At 42.5% G+C, this 15,680-nt stretch overlaps 1 protein-coding gene across 6 annotated transcripts in view; it reads right to left on the bottom strand.

Annotated features, from left to right (window-relative positions):
* LOC140209747 (organic solute transporter subunit beta) overlaps window positions 1-7,255 on the bottom strand; it is a 40,481-nt gene extending 33,226 nt beyond the window's left edge. For 4 of the 6 annotated variants that reach the window (XM_072278168.1, XM_072278167.1, XM_072278166.1 and 1 more), the window contains exon 1: window positions 6,861-7,255. The gene's annotated coding sequence lies outside the window, so the exon portion shown is untranslated. Of the gene's footprint in view, window positions 1-3,548; window positions 3,675-6,860 lie in introns of those variants that run through there. The other 2 variants (XM_072278165.1, XM_072278169.1) reach the window with 2 other exon arrangements.
* Window positions 7,256-15,680: the final 8,425 nt, after the last annotated feature.

Here is a 15,680-nt window from a genome sequence, read left to right as displayed (position 1 = left end):
ATGGAAGTACCCAAAGGGCTTTGGAAAGAGGAACTGAGTTAATACGAAGTCAAAGACGACTCGTCAGAATTGGCTCACCTTTTGAGCAAAGGTCTTCAACTTAAAGTCATGTTTCTCTTTTCACAAATACTTCTGGCTGTTTCCAGCATTTTCTGATTTTAAGCCATTTTGTTTGCCTGCTGTTGAAATTGAGTGGATTTTCTCAGTTTCATATCGAGACTGACCAGAACATAGCAATCCCCAGGTTCAGATTCATTACGAGCGTGATGTGATTTACAAGGTCCATGAACCAGCAGGTTATAGCCCTCAAGAACAAATGAAAAGGCGGTAGCCTTTTTCATTTAGAAACGTGAAAGGGTGTGATGAAGTAGATAAAACAGTGGAAGGGTTTACTTATGGTAAACTTAGAAAAATTTCCACTCAGTGGGGGAGTCCAAACCAGGAGTTAAACAATACAGAAAGAGAATTTGCATATTTTTACCCAAAATCAGTAGAGTGTGGAACTAATTACCACATGGCGTAGTTAGAATAACTTACATTATGGTACTTAAAGGAAAGCATGATGGAGAAAGCTATAGGGGAAAATTGCTGGCATCTTAGACAAGTTCAAAACTTTCAAGTAGATTTATTATCAAAATGTGTACATTTATGTCACCATATACTACCCTGAGACCACAAGACATTGGAACAGTATAAGGCCATTTGGCCCATTGGGCCATTCTATCATGGTGGATTTATTATCCCTCTCCATCCCCCTACCTTCTCCCCATAAACCTTTGACATCCTGATTAATCTGGAACAGATCAACTTCTACTTTAAATATACCCAATTACCTGGCATCCACAGCTGTCTGTGGCAATGAATTCCACAGTTTCTCCACTCTGGCTAAAGAAATTCCTTCTCATCTCTGTTCTAAATCAATGCCTCTATATTCCAAGACTGTTCCTTCTGCTCCTAGGCTCTTCCACTATAGGATACATCCTCTCCATATCTTCGCTCTTTCGTATTGAATTGGTTTCAATGAGATTCCCCTCACCTCCACCCTCATTGAGTACAAGCCCAGAGCAGTGAGTATAGGTCATGATTGCTCTTCATAGTCATACTTTATTGATCCCAGGGGGAAATTGGTTTTCGTTACAGTTGCACCATAAATAATAAATAGTAATAGAACCATAAATAGTTAAATAGTAATATGTAAATTATACCAGTAAATTATGAAATAAGTCCAGGACCAGCCTAAAGGCTCAGGGTGTCTGACCCTCCAAGGGAGGAGTTGTAAAGTTTGATGGCCACAGGCAGGAATGACTTCCTATGACGCTCTGTGCTGCAGTCTCGGTGGAATGAGTCTCTGGCTGAATGTACTCCTGTGCCCACCCAGTACATTATGTAGTGGATGGGAGACATTGACCCCATCTTAACCCTTTCATTCCCAGAATTCTTGTGAAGCTCCTTCTAGACGCCTGCAATGCCAGTACATCTTTCCTTCGATAAGGGGCCCAAAACTGTTCACAACACTCCGGTCCTGCCAAAGGGGTTCAACCCAAAATGTTGATTGTATTTTTCGCCATAGATGCTGCCTGCCCTGCTGAGTTCCTCCAGCATTTTGTGTGTGTTGCTCAGATTTCCAGCATCTGCAGATTTTATTTTCCCTTGTTCGCAGTACTCCAAGTGCAGTGGGACCAATGCCTTATAAAGACTCAGGATGGAATTCATTTTCTTGCGGACATTCACAACAGAACAAACTACAACAGACTCAATGAAAAACTACACACAAAGACTGACAAATAACTAAGGTGCCAAGACAAACATCTGATTGTGCAAAAGGTAATGTAGGAAGAGGTTCCAAAGAGAATTAATTTTGCCATTGACCATTTGGAATTTGATAGAATGGTTATTTTGACCACAAAGAGAAAATTTGCAGATGCTAGAAATCCAAGCAACATACACAAAATGCCGGAGGAACTCAGCAGGCCAGGCAGTATCAATGGAAAAGAGTACAGTCGATGTTTCGGACGGAGACCCTCGATCAGGACTGGAGGAAAACAGATGAGGAGTTAGAGTAAGGAAGTAGGGGAGGGGAGGAAGACCCACAAGGTGATAGATGAAACCGGGAGCGGGAGGGATGAAATAAAGAGCTAGGAAGTTGATTGGTGAAAGAAATACAGGACTGGAGAAGGGGAAACATGATACAGGGCAGAAAACCATGGAAGCAAGAAAAGGGGGAGGAGCTCCAGAGCGAGATGATAAGGTGAGAGGGGTAAATGGGAACGGTGAAGGTTGGGGTGGGGGGGGGGGCATACCGGAAGTTCAAGAAATCGATGTTCATGCCATCAGGCTGGAGGCTACCCAGACTGATCACAAGGTGTTGTTCCTCCAGCCCGAGTGTAGCTATTTTCATTTTGATTCTAATTTTAAATGACTATGTAACAGAGTGAATGCCTCAAAATTTTGTCATATGCTTTTACACTGTATGGGGTTTACAGTGAGGTCTTTTAAATTTTACACATACTGTACTGTAGTATGTCACAATAGGAGAAGACCGTGCATTTAGACTTTTGAGTGACCTGTACTTTGCACTTATTTTAATTTTTATTTTTAGGCATTTAAAGATTAATTAAATCCTGAGATAAATGCTAATGTCACATTCAGTATCAGTATTTCTAAACTCTGCGTTTGGATAAAATAATCATTGGATACAAAATGATACATCTAGATGCGTGAACACTTAAGATGGCAATGTCTCTGAAGAATAGGTCCTTTGTAATATCTGAGAATACGAAACATTGTTCTGTTGTAGTTAATAGTCCAGCTTCTGCTTCCATAGGCAAAGTCCAGATTTCAGATTAATGTATTTAAAGAGTTGGTGATTAAATTTAATGCAACGTGTGAAATACAGCAAAGCTTTGCTTAAAGATGCGAAAGATTTACAGGGTATCGCCAGAGTTCAGAGCATACCCTACGGCATTTTAACACTAAATACTCTGGACTTGGCTTCATCCCTCTTTGGGCAACTGCTGCAACGGAGATATTTAGACATGCAGAAAGCAACGCAAACTACTTTTGGAATCACGTTCCTTCATAGTGCGGGTGGCGTATATGTAAATAGCCATCTCACATTTTAACGGCACTTAAAAATAGAATACCATTTAATTTCTTGAGACTAATTGACTGCTCACGCACCGTGACATAAGTGACCTGAATAAATTAGTCCAATTTTTTTTATCATTGTATCCGTGCCAATGTCATTTCATAATCTTAAACAAACGAGTTCTGTAATCCTTGCATGTTATCAATGGAATAAGAGGAACGCCTTACATCTCAGATCCGCTGGTTCTTTACAGTATTTTCCTCGGCTAATCGCAACTCAAACAAGATTCACTGCCAAAGCATGTAAAGGAAAGCATAGTCCACGCCGATAAAACAGAACTTGCGCCTTCTTTATCATATTACAAATTACATCGACATGTGCATACTCATCGTTGTAACATAACTGTATTCTTATATTTGTGTGCTGTCTAAACCTCTCCACTGCTTTTTCACTGACTTACCTTGTCTATCACACAGTGTACATTCCAGTAGAGAGAGAGCAGGAAGAGTGCGGCTGGCTATGTTAAACCAATAGGAGCAAAGTCAAAATGATGACCTTCAACTGTGTTGTAACCAAAAGTTCAATAACACCCGTAAACTCATCAATCCTACTGTCACTCATCCTTCAAGCGCTCTCACAGAGGAAAAAAATTACAGCACCAAAGATCATCCTAGTGATACATTGATGGCTGTTTCCGGTTTATGTACTTTGCTGTTTGGTGTGATGGGGACCAACTCGTGCTGGACCATCAAAAACAATGCTGCAGCTGCTGGAAAGCTAGAATAAAACAGATGTTGACAATACTCAGGGGACAGGCTGCTTCTGTGGGAAGAGCGTGCAGGGGACAGAAAAAGATCTTGTTCATTTGCTCTCAGGAGTCTAGCGGAGAGTAACTTAGGGAGTCAAAGCCTAGAGAGACCTGCCTGCATCAGATAAGGGATTAATGATTTTCAATCATATTAGTGGTTCGTATTTCCAGCTGGATCTGAGCAACCCACAAAATTTAGGAAGAGGTAGAGCAAGGTTGAAATATCCCTCATGTTAAAGAAAGGGAATCAGTGACATGGGAGAGTAGTGGGGAGGCATGGTAGTGTAGTGGTTAGCACAATGCTTTACAGTACAAGCAACCCCAGGTTCAGTTCCCCAAACTGTCTGTAAGGAGATTGTATGTTCTCCCCGTGACCATGTGGGTTTCCTCCAGGTGCCCTGGTTTCCTCCCACAGTCCAAAGACGCACTGGTTGATAGGACAATTTACCATCACTAATTAACCTGAGAATAGGCTAGGGTTAAATTTGGGGCTGTTAGGCAGCACAACTCAAAGGGCTGGAAGGGTCTATTCCACACCATATCTCAATAAGTAACTACTGGAAGTGCTGGAAATCTGAGGTTACTAATGTTCACTCTGATCTGGAAATGTGCTTTAAATTGTAGAGACATCCAGACCATTCTCCATTTTCGAATTTCAGGTCATCATAGTTGCAAACTCAGTCAGCTCCCTCATGGGCACCAGCCTCCCAGCAACCAGGACATCTTCAAGGAGATATGCCTCCAAAAAGTGGCATCTATCATTAAGGACCCCCATCACCCAGGACATACCATTTTCTCATTGCTACCATCAGGGAGGAAGTACAGAAGCCTGAAGGCACACGCTGAACAATACAAGAATACTTGCTTCCCCTTTGCCATCAGATTTCTGAATGGACACAAACACAACCTCACTACCTTTTTCCTCCCTCTCTTTTTGCACTACTTATTTAACTTTTAAAATATATACTTACTGTAATTTACAGTTTTTATGTATTGCAATGTACTGCTGTCACACAACAAATTTCACAACATATGCCAGTGATATTAAACCCGATTCTGATTTAATGTGAATGGACAGAAGCATTGACTCTCTCTTCCCTTAGATGCTGCCTGACATGTGAATATTTGTGTCACCTTTCAATTTTATTTTAGGCAACTCAGCTTGAGATTGGTCAGACCAAACACAGAATATGGTGAGCAGTTTTGGGCCCCTTCCCAAAGAAAGGATGTGCTGGCATTGGAAAGGTTCACAAGAATGATCAGAATTATCCTGGGAATGAAAGGGTTAATGTATGAGGAGCATTTGGTAGCTCTAGACCCGTACTACTCTGCTTCTATAGTTTATGGTCTTCTGCTGACTGCCCTTTAAAAGACTATAAATTAACACCACTGGACTGTAATTTCTACCAAGTTCTGCATTTGGTTTTCATTTTTAAGAGTATATCGAATTCCGATTTGAAATTTACCATTGGGTCCATTTTCAATGCCGTTCCACAGAGCTCATTCAATGACACAGCAACATGGAATTGTATGGTCTAGACCAATTCTCAATACTGTATAGAATAATCCCAATTTCTTTAGTTTTCTCAAACAGGAGAACTTCTCCCATGCCTGGTGATATTTTCATTAATGTGATTTTTATTCCTAAGGAATGGTCACTTCAGTTGAACAGGGCTCAAAACAGCCACTGCTTTAAAAAAACATACACTTCGATATTTTTCCCTACAAAGAGAATATTACATGTTCCTGTGCTTTTGCAATGAAGACAGGAAGATGAGAAAATAATTTGCATTTTGACCCCCTTTCAACCATCTGCTTATTAGTTGTTCCAACAAACTTTTACATAGTCCTTCGTGAACAGGTACATGGATAGAAAAGGTTGGGAGGGATAAGGGCCAAGAACCTGATTCAATACTGTACCTATAGTTGTGTAACTTTATGCTAGTATTTGGCTACTGAAAAGACGTTCTAACTGGCTGCATCACTGTCTAGGATGTGGGGTGGGTGGGAGGGGGGCTACAGCACAGGATCAAAATAAGCTACATGGAGTTGTGAACTTCATCAGCTCCATCACAGGTACTACCCCTCTGTAGTACCCAGGACATCTTCAAGGAGCGATGCCTCAAAAAGGTGGCATCCATCATTAAGGACCCCCATCACCCAGGTCATGCCTTGTTTCCATTGCTGGCATCACAAACGACGTAAAGAAGCCTAGAGGCACACATTCAACAATTCAGGAACAGCTTCTTCCCCTCTGCCATCAGATTTCTGAATGAACTTTGAACCCATGAACATTACCTCAATATTTTTTAAAATTTCTATTTTTGCACTAATTTAACTATTTAATATATATACTCACTGTAATTCACTTTCTTCTATTATGTATTGCACTGTGCAACTGCTGCAAAACAAATTACAAGACATGTGCTGCTGATATTAATTATGATTTCTGATTCTGATGAAGCCAAATAGTCTTATTGCAAAGATGCACTAAGGTCATCATTTCAAATTTTCTACTTCTTAAAAGAAGTAAGCTCCAATCTTACACCTTAGGCCCAAATAACAGAGCGGCACTGCTACATATCAATACATTTTGCAGTAAATGAAAAATACCGCAGATGCTGGAAATCTGGAACTCAGGCTACAAGTGATGTAATAACTCAGCAAGTCAGGCAGCATCTGTGGAGAGAGAATCAGTGTTAATGTTTCAGGTTAGAAACTTCTTCAGAACAGGGTTCTTTCCCAGTCTAAAACCTGAACTGTTCACCCTGGATTTCTCTCCAAAGATGTTGCCTGGCTTGTCTAGTTATTCCAACGTTTTCAGTTTTTGTTTCATTACCACTTGTTCTCTGAACCCTAACTCCACCCCCCCCCCAAGCCCCAATCACCACAGACATAAAATGGCCCCAAGCTTGCGGGGCTGTACTTTAAATAACAATTTAACAACAGTGGCATCAAACCCACCCGTGGTTTTGTTGCTTGGCGTCGGTCGGCTGGTGATCTTCAACTGCAGGTTCCTCTGTGTTATAGGAGCTGGTATTTCTCCTCGGGCAAAGCGCCGTCGGTGGAAAGTTTTTTTTTGTGGTGAATTCACCAGAGCAACTTATCCACACACTCACATCCGCAGGAGACTGGAAGTCGAAGAAAAAAAATCCCACGAATGAGCGTGACCCAGAGGTGAGGTTGATAAATGATTATGTCCTTTCACCGAGTTTACCTTTAATCGCTGTGCTGATTTCACCATAGTATGACTTGTGGGAGTTTGTCTTTCGATATTAAATAAATAGTTTTTTTTCTTCCCCATTTAGCTCAGCTCTCAATTGCAACGAAATTTCTGCCTACAATTTGGAAGCGTTTTGTTGGTACTGTAATAGTATCGAGCTTTAATTCAAATAACCTTCAATGCTGAGTCAAGATGTTATTAGTTGTATAGGAACGCTGTCATTGACCGCATTGGAATCTTAATGAATAACCAAAATTTCTGAGACCGCAAATCTTATTTTAGCAGCAGCTACAAATGATTAACCAGTAGCAGATGATGACTAAAAGCCAATACAATTGCACGGTTCAGCACAAAGAAGGATTGTATTATTTATGTATTATTCACCAAGAATATTTTTATAAAATTCCGTTTACCACACATACCTGACCTCCTGGGCCCTTCCAGCATTTTCAATTTTAATTGCTTTTTTTATCTTCTCACTCTCAGATAAACTCTATGGTCAGTGAAGGTGTTTAGAAACATAGTCCACCGTGCAGGAAATATACGGACAATTTGGACGCAGCAGGTCCCCACAAATAATAAAGAGACGCAGAGGTGCTGGCAAATTGGAACACCCCCCTCTCTCTCTCCCTCCCTCCCCATTTCCCTTTCCTTCTCCCTCCTCTTCTCCAAATGAAATCCAATAAAGGTGAAATTATGGAAAAGTTAGCATGGATGGCCTCCAAACATTTAAAGGCACTTGTGCAAACTCCCGAAAAGGCTTATCACAATGTATACGAGAGGTAAATGGTGGGCAGGGAGTAGGACAAGTCTCCAGCTTTTCTTTTTTACAGGAGCACACCATCATCTTTTTGTACCTCAGCCTCAGGGTTGGAGGATTGTGAACGTGTGTGTGTGTTATGGAGCTTAATATGCTGCGCGTTATGTTGCCTGTTGCGTTCTGTGTTGATCTGCCAAGCAATTGTGGGCATGCTATGTTGGCGCCGGAATGTGTGGCAACATTTGCCTCTAGCACACCCTCGGGCGTGTTGGTTGTTACCGCACCGCAAACAGCGCGTTCCACTCCAGGTTTCGATGTACGTGTGATAAATAAATCTTGAAATTGCTCCAAAGCTTTAGCTTTCCCTGACTTCGAAAGTTCTCCAGCTCTCCAAGGTCTCCAATTCATAACTCTGATTTTGGCATCCCGCTCAACTCCCTCTCCCACGAGTCTACCATTGACTCCATTTGTCTAAACCCCCATCTCAGAAATTCACTTCCCTCTCCAACCCTAAAACTTCTCCTCTTCGTTGATTGTGGAGTAGATTAAAAGGCTGTCTCAAATTTGAGGGCAGCAGGGCTCTTACTACACGGTACTGTTCTATGTTCTGTGTTCTCTCCCGCATCTTTCTCTTTAAAATTGTGATTGCCACAGATCTCTCCAACCACCATTCCGACATTTTGTCCTGTGACATTTTTTTCTGATTACGCTCCAGAGTAAAATGGCGACAAGCTCAGCTGCAGCGGCATCCCCGGGTCCAACCAAAGGTGTGATTGTCCTTCCTTCACATCTTTTTCACGACCGCAGGACGCTGTTGGTTGTCAAGGGCATCAAGCACCGCGGGTCTACCCTGTCAGTAAGTTGCTGGATAGTGATGGAGCTGGACTTGTTGTGCACGGTGTTGCAGCCTGCCTCAGCCACCCAGGGAAGAAGGAGGTGGTGCGCAAACCAACCGACAGGGGTGATTGTCTTGGACATTCCTTCGCTGGTGAGACAAAATGGCGGGGGAGCTGCGTGGCCTTGGCTGTGGCGCGGACCAGGCCTCATTCGTGTCTCGGAGTTGCCTGTTGCGGCCACCAGGGAAGGAGACGCTGGAGCTGGCTGTGCGCCGCTGGATTCCTTGCTGGGTTGGAGGCTGGTCCCTTCCACCACATGGCTACGTGGTTAAGGCGTTCGTCTAGTGTTCTGAAAGTCGCTAGTTCGAGCCTCAGCTGTGGCAGCGTGTTTGTGTCCTTGAGCAAGGCACTTAACCACACATTGCTCTAGAGTCTGTGTGAGGAGTGGCGCCCCACACAGACTTCCAATCTGCGCCTTGTAAGGCATGAAAATGCCCAACACAGGCCTCTCGTGGTCTGTTGACGTTCCCTCCCCCCCCTTCCATCAGTACTACCCTCCAGTGTTTGCTTGATGGGAGACGAGCTGGATTGCATTGGACTGCGGCTGTACTGCGCTGTGCAGAAACGCGGCTCCAACACAAGCTCCGTGCGCCATCAATCTACAGGCCATGACACTCAGCGACTTGGGCCATGTTATTTATTTTAATATTTTTTGTTGACTATGATTTTCTGCTATCGTAATATTATCTGCTGTATGTGCTGTGTGTAGCCTTGGCCCCAGAGGAACACTGCTTCATTTGGCTATGTTCATGTGTATGGTGGAATGGCGATTAAACTTGAACTTGGGAAGGGCCTTTGTGTGACCTACAGTGCTGCAGAAATTCCAGTTGTCATCTACAGGTAACCCTAACAGACTGCACGAAATGCTGCAGTTAATCTCACAGAGATGAAACAAAAGTTTGTTACTAGTGCAAAGTGTCAAATCTGAAATTTGTTTCCAAGGAGGTGGAAAACCTACAGTCACCAAGCAGGGAGCAGAATGGAAAAGCTGAGCATTGTACAGTGTCAAATTTTAACTTTATGACAAAATATTTTTATATCAGAGTGTCTATAAGACAATACAAGATGTGGTTGCTAAGGCCATTGACAAAGCCAATAGTTTCAGTTCTTTATTTTAAGATAAGAGTAACAAGCTTTCTTTGCAATCATCTAGGAAATTGCATCGTAAAATCAGGACACTGGGGAGCACAATTATAAATGGATGTACTGGGCTGCTGGGGCAATTCCAACGTTAATTTTGCACAGGGTAGTTTCATGGAGTTGTGCATTGTTACGCAGACAAACCTCCTTACTACAAACTCTACAGAACCTTAGGACACACAGTTTTGATCAGTACAAATTCATTTGATGTGTATTGCTTAAAAACAAATGCCCCAAAATTAGATTCAAATATCCACCCTCAATAAAACTTAGCATTGAACAAACAGCGGTTGAAATCAAAAACACAAGAGATTCAGCAGATGCTGGAAATCTTAAGCAACACACACAAAATGCTGGAGGAAATCAGCAAGTCAGGCAGCATCTATGAAGGGGCAGAAAGGGTGAATGAACTGAGTCCACAATCTATGGACTGACCTTCAAGGACTCTACAAACTCACGTTCTTGCTTTTATTTATTTATTATTTGTACATTGGTTGGTTGTCAGGCTTTGTGTGTAATTTTTCATTGATTCTATTGTTTTTCAGGACTGATAAAGGGTCTCGGCCCAAAACATTGACTGTACTACTTCCTATAGATGCTGCCTGGCCTGCTGCGTTCCACCAGCATTTTGTGTGTGTTGCTTGAATTTCCAGCATCTGCAGATTTCCTCGTGTTTGCGATAATAAATGGTGACGTATTGAGTAGGCACTTTGATAATAAATTCACATTGAACTTTGAATGTTGTTTACTCCCCTCCATAAATGCTGCCTGACTTTCTGAGTTCTTCCAGCAATGTGTGTGTGGGTGTGTTGCAGTTGAAATGACACAGGTATTTAAGAATGAATGAGTCAGAACTGAGAGATTTATAAATGCTGGCCATTAGCAGAACAGGAGACAGAGGGAATATATTTAATTCTCTCCCTCTCAAGAACTATAACACAGCAACATGGATTAAAATTAATCCAATTGCTTAACACTATTCTACCATGCTGAAGCTGTAACTTGCAAATCAAATGTGGCCTGATATTTTTTTTTCTCAACAGAAGATTGTATGCTTCAATATTTACCAATTTGGCAAAGGAATCTTCTAGCAGCTTACAATTAAGTTTGCCTGCAAAGTGGTGAAAATAAGTCTGTTTTAAGACTACAAGCGATAGGTCAGTTAGAAGTAAAGTCACATATTAAAGTGTTGGGATGCTAAATCAATGACATCAATCCCAGGATATATTCTCTATGGCCCGAGGCATCTCACCATTGGAATCTGTCTTCAGACTTCGCGTATGTCCCCTAGCCCACCTAGAAAAACACCTCACAGAAAATCTGAAGGAAACCCACACTTCTGTCCTTGGGTTCAGTGTGGCCACTGATGGCGCAGATACTAAAAAACAGTGAGTGGGGATCTCATTGAAACTTATTGAATATTGAAAGGCCTAGATAGAAAGGACATGGAGAAGATGGTTTCTATAGTGGGAGGGTCTACAACCAGAGGGCACAGCCTCTGAATACAAGGCTGTCCTTTTGGAACAAAGATGAGGTGGAACTTCTTTAGCCCGAGGAAGGTGAATCTGTGGAATTCATTGCCAAGGGCATCAAAAGTTACAGGGAGAAGGCAGGAGAATGGAGTTGAGAGGGACAATTAATCGGCCATGATGGAATGACAGCAGACTTGATGGGCTGAATGGCCTAACTTTGCTCCTATGTCTTATGGTTTTATAGTCAATGGTTTGTTTTGTGCATCAAATCTTCACAGGAACCAATTGTCCTTCCAATCCTTTGTAACACCGAGGCACTACTGCCTGCAGCGATGTGAATGGAAAACCCCTAACTGCTGGAAAGATTTTGGAGAAATCTGCAGAGGATATTAAACTCAGCCAACTCTGTCTTGAGCGTTAGCCTTCCCACCATCAAGGACATCATCAAAAGGTGATTCCACAAGAAGCTGGTATACACCATCAAGGACTGTTTCCCCCCACCCCCACACCCAGGACATCTCTTCTCATTACCACCATCAGAAAAGAGCCCAAAGACTCTCACTCAATATTTTAGGAAAAGCTTCTCCTCCTCTGCAATCAGTTTCTGAACAGACAATGAACCAATCCATTAAAACACTACCTCACTTTTTTTTTTGCTATATATAATCACACAAAGTTCAAGTTTATTTGTTATTCAACCACATATGAATACAACCACATGTAATTCTGGGGCCAGAAATAGTGCTAACAGTCATGCACAGCACAAGGCACACATAATACATATAAGACAACAGTAAAATACAGTCACACAAAGAAAATTGCGCAAGTTCCTGAGTCCATAACTGTTGCAGCACTCTGCAGTCGAACATAATGTATCTTGTCTTCTGCCAAGTGAACACTGGAGGGCAGCACCAGCTCCAGCAAGTACGCCACGCCACATCACCTCCAGTGGAGCGCACTGACTCTGCCACCTCTCACCTGGGCAGATTCAAGCAGGCAACACCGTGGCTCGAGGCCTACTTGGATGGCTTCTCTGCCACCCATACTTGTCACTCGCCAGAAAAGCCAGTGAATCGGACTTGCAGTGTTCCACATCGATAATGTCCAACAGGGTCTTGCGATCACAAGAAAAGTGACTAAGATGATCACTTGCTGTTGGACCGCCCACCTCCTTCGCGCATCCACTCCAGTGTCTCTCTGACGCAAGCAGCAGCTTGTTCTGCACCAAGTCCAGCTCGCTCAGATTTTCCACCAATAAAGAACTCCCGGAAGGGGTAGACCAGCAATACTTTAAATTCTTAATCTCCAGCAGGGTCTTGCGATCATAGAACATATGTTTAAAAAAGCCAATAATGCCTTTGGCTGGCTGCATAGAAGCTGCAGCGTCTGACCACACCACCATCTTACTGGAAGTCTCTCTGATTCTCTCTCTCATATACATATTCTTATTATAATTTATACTTATTAATTCATAGTATATTTTATGTCTTGCCAGTACCGCTGCCGCAAAACATCAAATTTCATGACATATGCCAGTGGTCCTCCAAGAAGACCAGCACCTTGTCTTTCGGTTTGGAGGCTTGCGTGCCTCAATGACCCAGAGAGCTGTGTTGGCTGGAGTCAGGGCTTTACGATTTGGCTCTTGGTAGGGGTCACCCAAGCCAAAAGGTCAAAGGGTAGAGGCCAGACTAAGAGTGGTCCACCGGTCTGCCAGGTTCGGGGGTTCAGCTCAAGGCTAACGACCCTGACTGGTCAAACAAACCTTTTCAGCAATGAAGAATACTCTACAACTGAGTGCAACGGTATTCCTGAATCTCCAACCAGGACTTGCATGACTAACAGTAGTGAAAATGGGCCTACTGACATAATGAAGAAAGGCCTGAACACTGCCAGAGATGGAGGATGTTCATTGCTGCCCTAAGCACCAACAGCATAACAGGCAGTAGAAACATCTGTGATAATAAACCTGATTCTGATCTGATAGAAATGAGGGAGCCAGTCTGGGAGCTCAAATGTGAGAATAAGAACAGTTGCTTTATTTAAATTAAGCTGAGGACTGGAACAATGAGACAACAGGTGGATCTGGATCGAACGTCTTTTTCTCTATTTAATATACAATTTACGCCACTCCCACGCTCATCCTTGGTCTCATCAACAAAGAATTCATGTTATGGTGTTTCAGAAGCACTGTAAAATAGTGGCTGAGAGTTTGGGCCAAACTCTCCATTGAAACATTAACAGTTGGAAGAACATGTTTATAATACTACCCAAAAACAAAAAAAATACTTCAGATGAACTCCAGTTCAGAGCACATTGAATCATTTAAACTATTGATTTAATATTGCCAAAATATATATTTTAAGTGGGTTTCTCATTATTTGACCTTCTGGACTTCTCTTTATTTGTCCATGTAGGTGAATTCCAATAAAAATCTGACTTTGTACAAGCCAGAATTATCCAAAGTAAAATACACTTTTGATAAAACATTTTAATCAAATGAGAAAAGCAGACAAACGTAACAAAGCAGTAGCAGCAGAACTTAAACTGTTCCACCTTTCTGGGTAGATTCAGAATCAGGTTTAATATCATCAGCATGTGTCGTGAAATTTGTTAACTTAGAGGCAGCTGTTTAATGCAATACCTGAAAAATATAGACAAAAAACTGAATTACAGTAAGTATATATACTAAATAGTTTAATTAAGATAAGCAGTGCAAAAAACATACATTTTTTAAAAAGTAGTGAGGGAATGTTCATCAGTTCAATGTCCATTTAGAAATCAGATGGCGGAGGGGTAGAAGCTGTTCCTGAATCGCTGAGTGTGTGCCTTCAGGCTTCTGTACCTCCTACCTGATGGTAACAATGAGAAGAGGGCGTGTCCTGAGTGATGGGAGTCCTTAACGAAAGGATGCCCCCTTTCTGATTTACCACTCCTTGAAGATGCTGTGGATACTACAGAGGCTAGTACTCATGATGGAGCTGGCTAATTTTACAGCTTTCTGTAGCTTCTTATCATCCTGTGATTCGCTTTTAAAACTGCAGGACTTCCTAAGTCGGTAATGATGAAGGGTGTCAGGCAACGAGCAATGAATAGGCTTGCCGTCCTAAATGGGTGGTAGGGTGGTAGATGAATGGCTTTATGCAATGGGTTTGGGTTGCCATGGAGATAAGGAGCTGGTGGTAGACCTGAGGAGAGCTAAGGTACTGGTGACCCCTGTTTCCATCCAGGGGGTCAGTGCGGACATGGTGGAGGATTACAAATACCTGGGGATACGAATTGACAATAAACTGGACTGGTCTAAGAACACTGAGGCTGTCTACAAGAAGGGTCAGAGCCGTCTCTATTTCCTGAAGAGACTGAGGTCCTTTAACATCTGCCGAACAATACTGAGGATGTTCTACAAGTCTGTGGTGGCCAGTGCTATCATGTTTGCTGTTGTGTACTGGGGCAGCAGGCTGAGGGTAGCAGATACCAACAGAATCAACAAACTCATTCGTAAGGCCAGTGATGTTGTGGGGAAGGAACTGGACTCTCTCACGGTGGTGTCTGAAAAGAGGATGCTGTCTAAGTTGCATGCCATCTTGGTCAATGTCTCCCATCCACCACATAATGTACTGGGTGGGCACAGGAGTACATTCAGCCAGAGACTCATTCCTTCGAGATGCAGCACAGAGCGTCATAGGAAGTCATTCCTGCCTGTGGCCCTGAGCCGATAGGCTAGTCCTGGATTTATTTCATAATTTACTGGCATAATTTACATATTACTATTTAAATATTTATGGTTCTATTACTATTTATTATTTGTGGTGCAAATGTAACGAAAACCAATTTCCCCCGGGATCAATAAAGTATGACTATGACTATGAACAAGCTTAAAACATATACACTCGGAAGCCACTTTATGAGTTACCTCCTGTGGCTGATAAATTGGCCACAGAGTGTGTGCTTATGGCCTTCTGCTGCTGTAGCCCATCCACTTCAAGGTTCAACATGTTGTATGTTCAGAGATGTTCGTCTGCACATCACTTTGGAATGCGTGGTTATCTGAGTCATAGTTACAATGGGGGAGAGTGCGTGAAAAAGTTACGAAGCAAGGCTCCCCACTGACACATAGTACTGCTGTGGAAGCAGCAGCACAAAGCGCCTGGGACTTCCACTTCCATTCAGTCCAAACAATCCTGAAACTTCTCCCTTCATGTAGCAACAGTGGTGCGATCGCTCAAGTCGAGTATGATGCTCCCCGAAAGAGGCTGTCTATTAGTGTGTCCACAGGCTGTGGATACTGATTGGGAC

The sequence above is a fragment of the Mobula birostris genome, chromosome 14 (genome assembly GCF_030028105.1).
Source record: "Mobula birostris isolate sMobBir1 chromosome 14, sMobBir1.hap1, whole genome shotgun sequence".
Lineage (NCBI taxonomy): Eukaryota > Metazoa > Chordata > Chondrichthyes > Myliobatiformes > Myliobatidae > Mobula > Mobula birostris.
This window is presented reverse-complemented; position numbering and strand designations above follow the sequence as displayed.